We start from the raw sequence: 12789 nt of genomic DNA, 5'->3' as shown, positions 1-12789 counted from the left end.
AGGAAGGAAGCATCCTGCAGGAAACTCCATACAAGCCCAGGACTCAGCATTTGGCTGTTTCTTCCTCTGGATCCCTGAGCTCTTGAGGGAGGAGGGGGTGGCTGGTGGTGGGGAGGGAGTCCGCAGCTGGGCTCTGGAGAAGAGGGGATGCAGGAGTCTGGACTGGAGGGTGCCCCGCAGCTGGGTTCTGTGGGGGAGGGGGCAGAGAAACAGAAACTAGGTTGTTGTAGGGGTCTCTTTAACTCTACTCCTGGAGGAATATATGTATGTATGTGTATATATATATATATATATATATAATGTGTGTGTGTGTGTGTGGATTGTTACAGACATACTTACTGACAGAGTTATTTTGACAAATAAAATATGCAGAATTTTGCAAAATTTTAAAATATAGTGCACAGAATTTTTAATTTTTTGGTGCAGAATGCCCCCAGGAGTATAAGAATGTCACAGCTAAATACAGTAACTCCCCACTTAACGTCCTCTCGCTTAATGTTGTTTCGATCTTACGTCCCTGCTCAATTACAGAATATGCTCCATTTAAAGTTGTGCAATGCTTTGCTATAATGTCGTTTGGCCGCCTGCTTTGTCCACAACTGGCAGCCCCCCTACGCCCCCCCCCCCCCCCACAGTGCCTCCCGCCAGCAGACCCCACGGAACATCACCTTCCCCCACATCCCCCTGCCTCCTGCCCGGGGCAATCAGCTGGCTTGCGTTCAGGAGGAAGGGGGGGAAGGAGCGAGGACCGGGTGCGCAGGCTCCCCCTCCCTTCCCTGCCTCCCAAACGCAAGCCAGCTGATTGCTGCGGGCAGGAGGCAGGGGAGGGAGGGGGAGCCTGCGCGCTGAGTCCTCGCTCCTCCCCCCCCCCCCCCCGAACGTCGCAAGCCAGCTGATTGCTGTGGGCAGGGGAGGAGCGAGGACGTGGCGTGCAGAGTAAAGGGGGATGGGGGGGGAGAAGAGGCGGGTTAAGGGTGGGGGCTTGGGGGAAGGGGTGGCGTGGGCGGGCGAGGGTTGAGCCCCCAGCCCCTGGTGCTTGCAGAGTAGGGGAAGCTGCCGCTGCACAGTGTATTTCTCCTAGCCTACAGCACCTTCAGCCTCCTTGCCTGCCTCATTGTCTCCAGTGCCAGTGGGCTGTGCCTGTGTGGGGTAAGGCAGGGGCACCTCCCAACTATAGTACTGTACTGCATGGCAAAAAAAATTTTTCCCTGGAACCTAAACCCCCCTCCCCCCCCCCCATTTACATTCATTCTTATGGGGAAACTGGATTCGCTTAACATCGTTTCACTTAAATCATTTTTCAGGAACATAACTACAACATTAAGTGAGGAGTTACTGTATAAGATTGAACAGATAGTTTAGTATAAGTAGTTAGCACATATTCTAAAGGACCATTAAAGGTGAAGTGGCCTGTTAATTCATAACTTTGCTAGCCAAAATGTTTGTGTACACTAGCACTTTTGTCGGTAAAACTTATGTCATTTAGAGGTGTGAAAAAACCTACACCCCTGACCGACAAGTTACATAGACAGAAGCGCCGATGTGGACAGCACTATGTCGGTGGGAGACGCTCTTCTGCCGACATAGCTACCGCTGCTCATTGGGGATGGTTTAATTATGTCGACGGGAGAGCTCTCTCACATTGACATAGAGGAGCTACATGAGAGATCTTACAGCGGCAGCTGCATTGGTACAGCTGTGCTGCTGTAAGGTCTTTAGTGTAGACCTAGTCTAAAAATCCTGGTCTTAATAAAGCACTGGATTTATGGCTTATTTTGTCCTACGACTACAGGGGTGTTAACAGACCACTTCACCTTGAATGGTGCCTTGGAATATGTGCTACCTTATATTTAGCTGCGACACTCTGAGTACCTTTCCCAGACCTGAGGAAGAGCTCCGTGTAGCTTGAAAGCTTGTCTCTCTCACCAGCAGAAGTTGGTCCAATAAAAGATATTACCTCCCCCACCCTGTCTCTCACACATCTAAAAGGAAGTTATTGTTCTACATACACTTGACAGACATTAAGGAGAGCTACGCAAGTGCATTTGAAGGAGGGGGAGGGGGTCAGCCGAGCCCTTAAACACCCTGAGCAGGAGTGGATCCACCTAATTCATTACAGCTTCAAAATCTTCAGAACAGAATGTTAAAAATCGTCAGAAGAGTAAACACTTTTCATCCTTGGCAGGGGCCAGGGTCATGGGCCTGAGTAGGCATCTGACAGAGGTCTGTTGGTTAGTGCCTCGGTAAAGGTCGCTTGGAGCTTTCATCAGCACTGCCGTTTGCAGTTTCTGAGTGGTCAATAGCTCCCTGGTGGTGAGGAGCGGAGCTGCGCTGGCTAGGCAGGAAGATTTGGTATAAAAAAAGTCGTGTACTAGGTCAGGGGTAGGCAACCTATGGCACACGTGCCTAAGGCGGCACCCGAGCTGATTTTCAGTGGCACTCACACTGCCCAGGTCCTGGCCACCGCTCCGGGGGCCTTTGCATTTTAATTTAATTTTATCTTAAATGAAGTTTCTTAAAAATGTTTAATACCTTATTTACTTTACATACAACAATAGTTTAGTTATATATTATAGACTTATAGAACGAGACCTTCTAAAAATGTTTAAATGTATTACTGGCACGCAAAACCTTAAATTAGAGTGAATAAATGAAGACTCGGCCCACCACTGCTGAAAGGTTGCTGACCCCTGTACTAGGTGAACCCAAGAGCCACAAATAGATGCAGCTAACAGTGGAGTTCCGGAGGGCGTAACTGGGGACTCTGTGTTTGGAGGTAGTGGGACTTTGTGAGTGGTGTGTTTGGTCTGTCTGTGGGTTGGTTGTTTGACTGTTTATTTGCTCTTTGTGTACAGGCTGCATAGCTGGGCAGTGGGCCCTTGAGTAAGTAGATGAGACAGGCTTGTTTGCTGGTGGCTTGGTAAAGGCCACACAGCTCTAATCTTTGGAGCTTTGATCAACTCTGCTGTTAGCAGTCTCTGAGTGGTTAATTGCTCCTTGGTGGAGAGAGGCGGAGCTAAGCTGAGCTAAGCAAGGAGATTTGGACTATAAAAAGAGTCACTTGTCAGGTGAACTTGAGAGCCATAAACAGAGACAGCTAACAGCGAGTTTCAACGGGCATTTGGAAAGGGAACGTGAGAAGCTTTCCTTCCAGTGTCAGCTCTACGTGTGATTTCAAGATAGCCAGCAATGAACAGTGGTGGTGAATGCAATGGATGTGCCATGTTTTCTTTCATACCTGAACCCAGAAGGGACTTCCTGTGAATCAAGTGCAAGCTGTTTACTACATTTGCAAATATATTAATTTCAGTTACAACACAAAATACAAAGTGCACAGTGCTCACTTTATATTTATTTTTTATTACAAATATTTGCACTGTAAACAAAAAAATTTTATTTTTCAATTCATCTCATACAAGTACTGTAGTTTAATCTCTATTATGAAAGTTGAATTTACAAATGTTGAATTATGTAAAAAAAAGCTGCATTCAAAAACAAAACAGTGTAAATCTTTAGAGCCTACAAGTCCACTCAGTCCCACTTCTTGGTCAGCCAATCACTCAGACAAATAAGGTTGGTTACAATTTGCAGGAGATAATGCTGCCTGCTTCTTGTTTACAATGTCACCTGAAAGTGAGAACAGGCATTTGCATGGCACTGTTGTAGCTGGCATTGCAAGATATTTACGTGCCAGATGTGCTAAAGATTCATATATCCCTTCATGCTTTAACCACCATTCCAGAGGACATGCGTCCATGCTGATGATGGGTTCTGCTTCATAACAATCCAAAGCAGAGCGGACCGATGCATGTTCATTTTCATCATTTGAGTCAGATGCCACCAGCAGAAGGTCGATTTTCTTTTTTGGTGGTTCGGGTTCTGTAGTTTCCGCATCGGAGTGTCACTCTTTTAAGACTTCTGAAAGCATGCTCCACACTTCGTCCCTCTCAGATTTTGGACGGCACTTCAGATTCTTAAACCTCGAGTCGAGTGCTGCAGCTATTTTTAGAAATCTCACATCGGTACTTTTTTTGCGTTTTGTCAAATCTGCTGTGAAATGTTCTTAAAATGAACATATGCTGGGTCATCATCCGAGACTGCTATAACATGAAATATATGCAGAATGTGGGTAAAACAGAAGATGACACACAATTCTCCCCCCAAGAAGTACAGTCAAAATTTAATTGATGCATTATTTTTTTAACGAGCATCATCAGCATGGAAGCATGTCCTCTGGAATGGTGGCCGAAGCATGAAGGGGCATACGAATGTTTAGCATAACTGGCATGTAAATACCTTGCAATGCCAGCTACGAAAGTGCCATGCAAACACCTGTTCTCACTTTCAGGTGACATTGTAAATAAGAAGCAGGCAGCAGTATCTCCCGTCAATGTAAACAAACTTGTTTGTCTTAGCAATTAGCAGAATAAGAAGTAGGACTGAGTGGACTTGTAGGCTCTAAAGTTTTAGACAGTTTTGTTTTTGAGTGCAGTTATGTAACCAAAAAATAAATAAATCTGCATTTGTAAGTTACATTTTTACGATAAAAAGATTGCACTTCAGTACTTGTATGAGGTGAATTGAAAAATACTATATCTTTTGTTTATCATTTTTACAGTGCATATTTGTAATAACAAATATAAAGTGAGCACCGTGCACTTTGTATGCTGTGTTGTAATTGAAATCAATATTGAAAATGTAGAAAAACATCCAAAAATATTTAATAAATTTCAATTGGTATTCTATTGTTATAAGTGCGATTAATTTTTTTTAATCGCGATTAATTTTTTTTTAGTTAATCGCGATTAATTGACAGATTATTGAATTGCCTATACACCAATGCTAGGAGCCTGGGTAACAAACAAGAGGAATAGGAATTTCTCATTCATGAACATAAATTTTATCTGGTTGGTATTCGTGAAACATGGTGGGATGATTCCCATGATTGGAATGTTAAAAATCAAAGGTTACAACCTATTTAGGAAAATCGAGTGGGCAAAAGTGGAGGGGGAGTGGCACTATGTCCAAAATGGCATTACCTCTTTCCTATCACTGATAACCAGGAAGAAAATTATCTTGAATATTTACGAATCAATGTCCTAACAGATAGAGCACAAGATGGGGTATCGATCTGTGTCTGCTACAGACCACCAAATCACGCTAGTGAACAGGATGAGTGGCTCCTATAATGTGTAGGAAAAAATAGCTGTGATATCCTGGAATACTTCAGTATGAGTAACGTATGCTGGAGGTCTCATGATGCCAGTATTAAAACATCCTTGGTATATTACAGGTAAATTTCCTAACTCGGAAAGCATTACATCCAACATGAAAGCAGGCTATAGAGACCTCATCTTGACAGATAAAGAGGAACTGATCACAGAACTAAAAATTAACAGTAACTTCAGTACAAGTTATCATGACTTGAGCACATTTATATTCTGTTTGCACACTAAAGTCGAGGCCAATGATATACATATATATACCTGGGGCTTTAAAAGGACCAACTTCACAAAGCTGAAAACAATTATGAGCCAAATCAACTGGGAGGAAGAATTTACTAAAAAAATGTGACTGATCATTTGGAATTGTTTAAGAACACTTTATTAGATGCTCAAAAAGCCACAACTGAGGAAGAAGGCTGGATTGGTTAAAAAACTAATTTGGTTTAGAAGGGAAGTAAAGGCAGCTATATATAATATATATAAACAAATGGAAGAAAGGGGAATGAATATAAATAGCAATTAATATAAATCAGAAACTAGGAATTGTAGAAAATTGATAAGGGAAGCAAAGGGACACAAGGAGAACTCTATGGCCAGCAGAATTAAGAATAAGAAGGATTTTTTAAAGTATATTGCAGAAAAAAGAATTCTAACAAGGCATTACTAGTTGGAAATGATAGAATCATCAAATATAATGCAGAAAAGGAAGAAGTATTCGGTAACTGTTTCTGCTCTCTATTTGTGTAAAAAAAAAAAAAACCCCACCAGATATCATATTATATAACACTTTCTATTCCGTTAGTATCTCAGGAGGGTGTTAAACAGCAGCTACTGAAGTCAGACATTTTAAAATCAGTAGGTCTGGATAACTTGCATCCAAGAGTTTTAAAAGAGCTAACTGAGGAGCTTACCGGATCATTAATGTTGATTTTCAATAAGTCTTGGAACAGCAGTGAAGTTCCAGAAGATTGGCTTTCTTCCAGTATTTTTAAGAGAGATGACTGGGTGATTATAGGCCTGCTAGTCTGACATGGATCCCAGGCAAGATAATGGAGTGGCTGATATGGGACTCAATTCATAAACAATTAAAGGAGGGTAATATATGCCTATCAATATGGATTTATGGAAAACAGATCCTGTCAAACTATATATTAGTGAGATTACAAATTTGGTTGATAAAAGGTAATAGTATTGATGTACTATAGATTTCTGTAAGGTATTTGACTTGGTACTCAACACATTTTGAATAAAAAACTGACAAGAAAATTAACATGGCACATATTAATGGATTAAAAGCTGGCTGAGAGGTCTCAAAATGTAATTGTAAATAGGAAATCATCAAATGGGTGTGGTGTCTACTGGGGTACCACAGGGACCTATTCTTGGCCCTATTCTATTTAACATTTTTATAAATGACCTGGAAGAAGGCATAAAATTAGCACTGAAAGTTTGCAGATAACACAAATTGCAGGAGTGATAAATAAGGAAGAGGATAGGTCGCTGACAGAGAGGATTCTGGATCGCTTGGTAAACAATATGCATTTTAATATGGCTAAATGTAATGTATACATCTAGGAGCAAAGAATGGAGGCCATACTTACAGGATGGGGGACTCTATCCTGAGAAGCAGTGACTCTGAAAAGGATTTGGGGGTCCTGGTGGATAGTCAGGTGAACATGAGGTCCCCAGTATGGTGCTGTGGCCAAAAGAGCTAATACAATCCTGAAATGCACAAATTAGATAATCTTCAGTAGGAGCAAAGATGTTATTTTAACTCTGTATTTGGCAACCACTGCTTTAATACTGTGTCAAGGTCTGGTGTCCACAATTCAAGAAGGATATTGATCAATTGGAGAGGGTTCAGAGAAGAGCCACGAGAACGATTAAAGGTTTAGAAAATAAGCCTTATAGTGATAGACTCAAGGAACTCAATCTACTTAACTTAAAAAGAAAATGTTAAGGGGTGACTTGACTATACTCTTTAAGTACCTACACGTGGAACAATTAGAGAAAGGTATAGCAGGACGTTGAAGCTAGACAAATTCAGACTGAAAATAAGGTGTAAAAGCTGAACAGTGAGAGCAATTCCATTGGATCAACTTACCAAAGGTCATGCTGGATTCTCCATCACTGACAATTTTTCAATCAAGATTAGATATTTTTCTGAAAGATCTGGTCTAGGAATTATTTTGGAGATGTACTCTGGTCTGTGTTATACAGGAAGTCAGACTGGATGATCATAATGATCCCTTCTGTAATCTATGAAAAGGGGCCATTCAAATCCACACTCCAGGTCAGAGCTGATTTAATAATAGCCTTCTAAAGAGATGTAAATGCCAGGTTATACAGTGAAGCAGCAGCTGCCACAAGACGCTATTGCACCACCAGTACTACCAGAGAATACACCTCTAGAGAGTTCTTTGTAAGAAAATCAAGCCAGAGTCTGTCATCATGCTGTAGGTGCAGACTGCACAGTTGCGCAGTCTTGCCACTAGTGGACATTTGCTGCACACACCACAATTTGAGAGCTTTTACAGCATGAGCTGCAAATACACAAATAAATAATGTTTTACACCTGTGGCAACTGCTCCTTTAGTTGGCATGGCTTGCGGCTCAGAAGACAGCATCATAACAAATCCTGTGTTTTACTCTATATTAAGACTTTCTGATTTGGGGGTTAGCGCTAAATAATGTCATCAATAAATGATCTGCTACCACCTGGGGTCAGATGAAGGGAGCGGTGTGCTCTCTTCTTCTCAAATTCTGCCCACAACCCTGAAGTACTTGGCTGTTTCCACTAATATGATCAGCAGCTAAATATTTTTCAATATCATTGTTGGTTGTCTAAGATGTTCAGACCTTTCATAAGACCAAATGTGGCCCCTATCTTCTGCAAAGCACGTGTAAATGGGATTTGCACAGAGAATAGAAGAGGAATTGAAGGAAAACAAATATCCCCCACCAAGCTGGCAGCACGGTGTGGAGTAGCTGTTGAGATGCTCTGCTGCAACCACAGCCCATAAGCTGTAATAACAGTTGGAGGATCTGTGCTTCCTTGAGGTGGGGGAATCTGCCAAGTGGTGAATGCACTGGCCGTCCCACTAATGCTCCCCCACCATGAAGCTCACAGCCTCATCACCGTTGCACAAAAACTGGAAAGTAGTGGGGGATAAGTTGTGCCAGACCGGGGAATTGTGTGTGTCTGAGGGGGAAGGGGTTACTTGCAGGAGAAGAGGCCATTGTCCTGCATTTAGGACCTTCCATGCTTGCATAGGTATAGGAGACAGCACTTGGCTCTTTTATTTCTGTCTGCAGACTTGGCATTGCACTGGGTGACACCTGGAGCAACATATGATTAATAAATTCATAGGCCAGAAGGGATCATTATTATCATCTAGTCCAGCGGTTCTCAAACTGTGGGTTGGGACCACAAGGTGGGTCGCGACCCCATTGTAATGGTCACTAGAGCTGGCATTAAGACTTGCTGGAGTCCAGGGATGAAGCTGAAGCCCAAGGGCTTCAGCCCTGGATGGCGGGGCTCAGGTTACAGACCCCCCCACCTAGGGCTGAAGCTGTTGGGCTTTGACTTTGGCTTCTCTGCCCCGGGTGGTGGGGTTCAGCCTTTGGCCCCTCAACCCAGGGCGGCGGGGCTCAGGCTTTGGTCCCCCCCCCCCCAGGGTCGTGTAGTAATTTTTGTCATCAGAAGAGGGGAGGGTTGTGGTGCAATTAAGTTTGAGAACCGATGCTCTAGTCTGACCTTCTGTTCAACACACACCACAGAACTTCCCCAAAATAATTCTTAGAGCATATATTTTAGAAAAAATGTTTAATCTTGATTTTAAAATTGTTAGTGATGGAGAATTCACCACAACGCTTGGTAAGTTGTTCCAGTGGTTAATTACTTTCACCATTAAAAATGAACATCTTATTTCCAGTCTGAATTTGTCTAGCTTCAACTTCCAGCCATGTTATGCCTGTCTCTGCTAGACCGAAGAGCCCATTATTAAATATTTGTTCCCCATGTAGGTACTTATAGACTGGGATCAAGTCACCTCTTAAATCTTCCCTTTGCTAAGCTAAATAGATTGAGCTCTTTGAGCCTATCACTATAAGGTCTGTTTTCTAATCCTTTAGTTATTCTTTGTTGCTCTTCTCTGCAGTTTATCAACATCCTTCTTGAATTATGGACACCAGAACTGGAAACAGTATTCCAGCAGCAGTTGCACCAGTACCAAATACAGAGGTAAAATAACCTCTCTACTCCTACTAAAGAATCCCCTGAAACAAAATCTTACAATTAATGGGGTATGGTGACCACTGTGAGCCAGCTCAATCCAGGCCCAAGATAAGCTATGGAAAATGTGCCGTTTATATAGCCCTTCAGGTTAAGGGCATTGTTAAAAGGAGGGAATGGAACTCTGCAGTGAGAATTTCTCAACTTTGTTCCTTGTTTTTAGCCAGATTTCAAAGAAACGTATGCATACTTTTTGTTTCCCAGAGATCTCTTGATCTTCTATTGTCTGTGCCCAGGTCCTGTATCCTAGCAAGACAGAAAGAGGAACAATTCAGGATAGTACCATACGGATTTTTCTTCTTGTGTTAGTTTTTCAGTTCACATAATAAACTGCACCTTATTAATCTCTGTCATATCACTTATGAAGGGGAAGCACTGTCTTCTTCAGTGAAAAAGTTATTGTCCCCGCCTCAAACCCGGGTGAACTTGTAAAGGAATTAGAATAGGGACCAACCCATGCAATGGGAGCTCTAATCCCTTCTCTTGCACTGGGGCACAATGAAGTTTTCATTATCCCAAGCCATTCATTCCCAATAGATGAGTGACTAAACTCAGCCTTGACTTTCTCACTTGATGGCAATTGCATCAGATCCCCAGCAACTCGCCAAGTTGGGACAGCACTTAAGACATCAAAGGTGATGGGAATTCATATGGCACCTAAGAGAGAATAAGGACCTCAGCTGCACACCATTAGTCCCACCCAAAGTCTCATTTTCCACCTCCCTCCTCAGTAACATCTCAGGCCTAACTAAGTTTCAATATCAAGCAGCCAGCACAACCCTTTTTCAATAGCCCTCTGTGCTTCAGGCTTGGGAACCCAGAGTGTATAGCTTTCCTGTTCTAAATGGGCTGGACATCTACATCTTCACAGCATTACAACACTGAAGATATGGATGGCACAGTGTTGAGAAAAGCTACACCAGTGGTTCCCCAAATCCAGTGCCTAGTAAAGATATGATTGACTCAGGTAACAGAACAGCTCTGGTCCAGGGTGAGAGGTCAAGTTCTATCATGGGTTAGAAACTGGCTAAGAGACAGAAAACAAAGAGAAGGGCTAAATTGTCAATTTTCTTCATGGCAAAAGGTTAACAGCAGGTGCCACAAAGTTCCCTTTCAAGGATGGGGCTTGCTTAATGTATTAATTATCTGGAGGAGGGGGTTAGTAGGGAGGTGACAAAATTTGCAGATGACACAAATTATGTTGACTGGTCAGAGATAGAGGCAATGGGGAGAAACTTCAGAGGGATCCTAACAAACCTTGGGTAAATGAGCAGCACGATGGCAAACGAATGTCAATGAATGTTGATAAATGCAAAGATATGCACAATGGAAGGAATAATTCACTATTCACATATACTACTGACTTCTAAATGTACTGTACAAGCGAGAAAGATCTGTGGATCACTGTGGGCAGAACCAAACAAAAAACAAAGAAATTTGAATGCTTAAGGAATAGGATGGTGAAAAAAAAGTTATAATTAGGGCTGTCAATTAATCGCAGTTAACTCACGCGATTAACTCAAAAAAATTAATCGCGATTAATCACACAGTTAAACAATAGAACACCACTTGAAATTTATTAAATATTTGTGGATGTTTTTCTACATTTTCAAATATATTGATTTCTATTACAACACAGAATACAGTGTACAGTGCTCATTTTATATTATTTTTTATTACAAATATTTGCACTGTAAAAAGATAAACCAAACCAAAAAAAAAAAAAAAAAAGTATTTTTCAGTTCATCTCATACAAGTACTGTAGTGCAATCTCTATCCTGAAAGTGTAACTTACAAATGTAGATATTTCTGTGTTACATAACTGCACTCAAAAACAAAACAACGTAAAAGTTTAGAGCCTACAAGTCCACTCAGTCCTATTTCTGGTTCAGCCAATCGCGAAGACAAACAAATTTGTTTACATTTACGGGAGATACTGTTGCCTGCTTCTTATTTACAATGTCACCTGAAAGTGAGAACAGGAGTTCGCATGGCACTTTTGTAGCCGGCGTTGCAAAGTATTTACGTGCCAGATATGCTAAACATTTGTACGCCCCTTCATGCTTCAGCCACCATTCCAGAGGACATATTTCCATGCTGATGATGCTCGTTAAAAAAATAATGTGTTAATTAAATTTGTGACTGAACTCCTTGGGGGAGAATTGTATGTCCCCTGCTCTGTTTTACCCACATTCTGCATATATTTCATGTTATAGCAGTCTTGGATGATGACCCACCACATGTTTGATTTACGAACACGGTCACTGCACATTTGACAAATGCAAAGAAGGTACCTGTGATGTTCCCCTCTGGTGTTATCTAGACCGGTGATCTGCTAGGTCACTCCAATCCTTGACTCTGGGAACCAGCCTTACCCTGCTCTGCTGTGAGAACCCCCACTCCTGGGCTGTTCACGCACAGGCTCTGGCATGTAAGCTGCTCCCAGCTACTTGCAACCGAATGACACTAGCCAATATCTCCAGTCCCAGAGACAACCCTAGGAACCTCCATCTTGCAGTGTCCAGTTATGCCCCCTGGACGCTGCAAGCTTATATGACTTCGTCAATTTAACAGAAATTGATATGTACCAGGCTTGTTATCCCAAGGGGAGCCTCTGACACTTCAAACCAAACGCACTGCTTTGGGTAGAACAAACAAATTTATTAACTATAAAAGATAGATTTTAAGTGATAAGTCAAAACACAAGTTAGATTTGGTCAAATGAAATAAAAGCAAAACGCATTCCAGGCTGATCTTAACATTTTCAATGCCCTTACAAACTTAGATGCTTCTCACCACAGGCTGCATGGTTGCTCTTCAGCCAGGCTCTCCCCTTTGATCAGCACTTCAGTCGCTTGGTGGTGGTGTCTGTAGATGTAGGTGAGAGAGAGAGAGAGAGAGAGAGAGCTTGGCAAATGTCTCTCCCTTTTACCATGTCCTTTCTTCCCTCTTGGCTTTGCCCCCCCCCCCCGCTTTCAGAGTCAGGTGAGCATTACCTCATCGCAGTTCCAAACTGACCAAAGGAAGGAGTGTGACTCCCTCGAGAGTCTAACATTCTTTTGTTGCTGCCTAGGCCATCACTCTTTGTTCCTGTGTGGTTGGGATGGGAGGTGCAAACTACCTTTCTGGTCTTGGAGAGGTTTTTGCCTGGGCTTATTTTAAGCCATGGGGATATATTTTCAGCCTCATAACGACATACATGAAATTATAACCTATAACATCACTATAACAACAATGCTCAATGCATCATGAGCCTTCCAAAGACACCCC

The 12789-nt window shown here is 42.3% G+C and overlaps 1 protein-coding gene across 1 annotated transcript in view; it reads right to left on the bottom strand.

The window, feature by feature from the left end:
* The window catches only part of ZNF512 (zinc finger protein 512), a 42594-nt gene extending 30212 nt beyond the window's left edge, over positions 1-12382 (bottom strand). Inside the window, exon 1 of the mRNA XM_065400971.1 lies at positions 12316-12382. The gene's annotated coding sequence lies outside the window, so the exon portion shown is untranslated. The remainder of the gene's footprint in view (positions 1-12315) is intronic.
* Between the last annotated feature and the right edge of the window lie 407 nt (positions 12383-12789).

Source organism: Emys orbicularis, chromosome 3, assembly GCF_028017835.1.
Source record: "Emys orbicularis isolate rEmyOrb1 chromosome 3, rEmyOrb1.hap1, whole genome shotgun sequence".
Lineage (NCBI taxonomy): Eukaryota > Metazoa > Chordata > Testudines > Emydidae > Emys > Emys orbicularis.
This window is presented reverse-complemented; position numbering and strand designations above follow the sequence as displayed.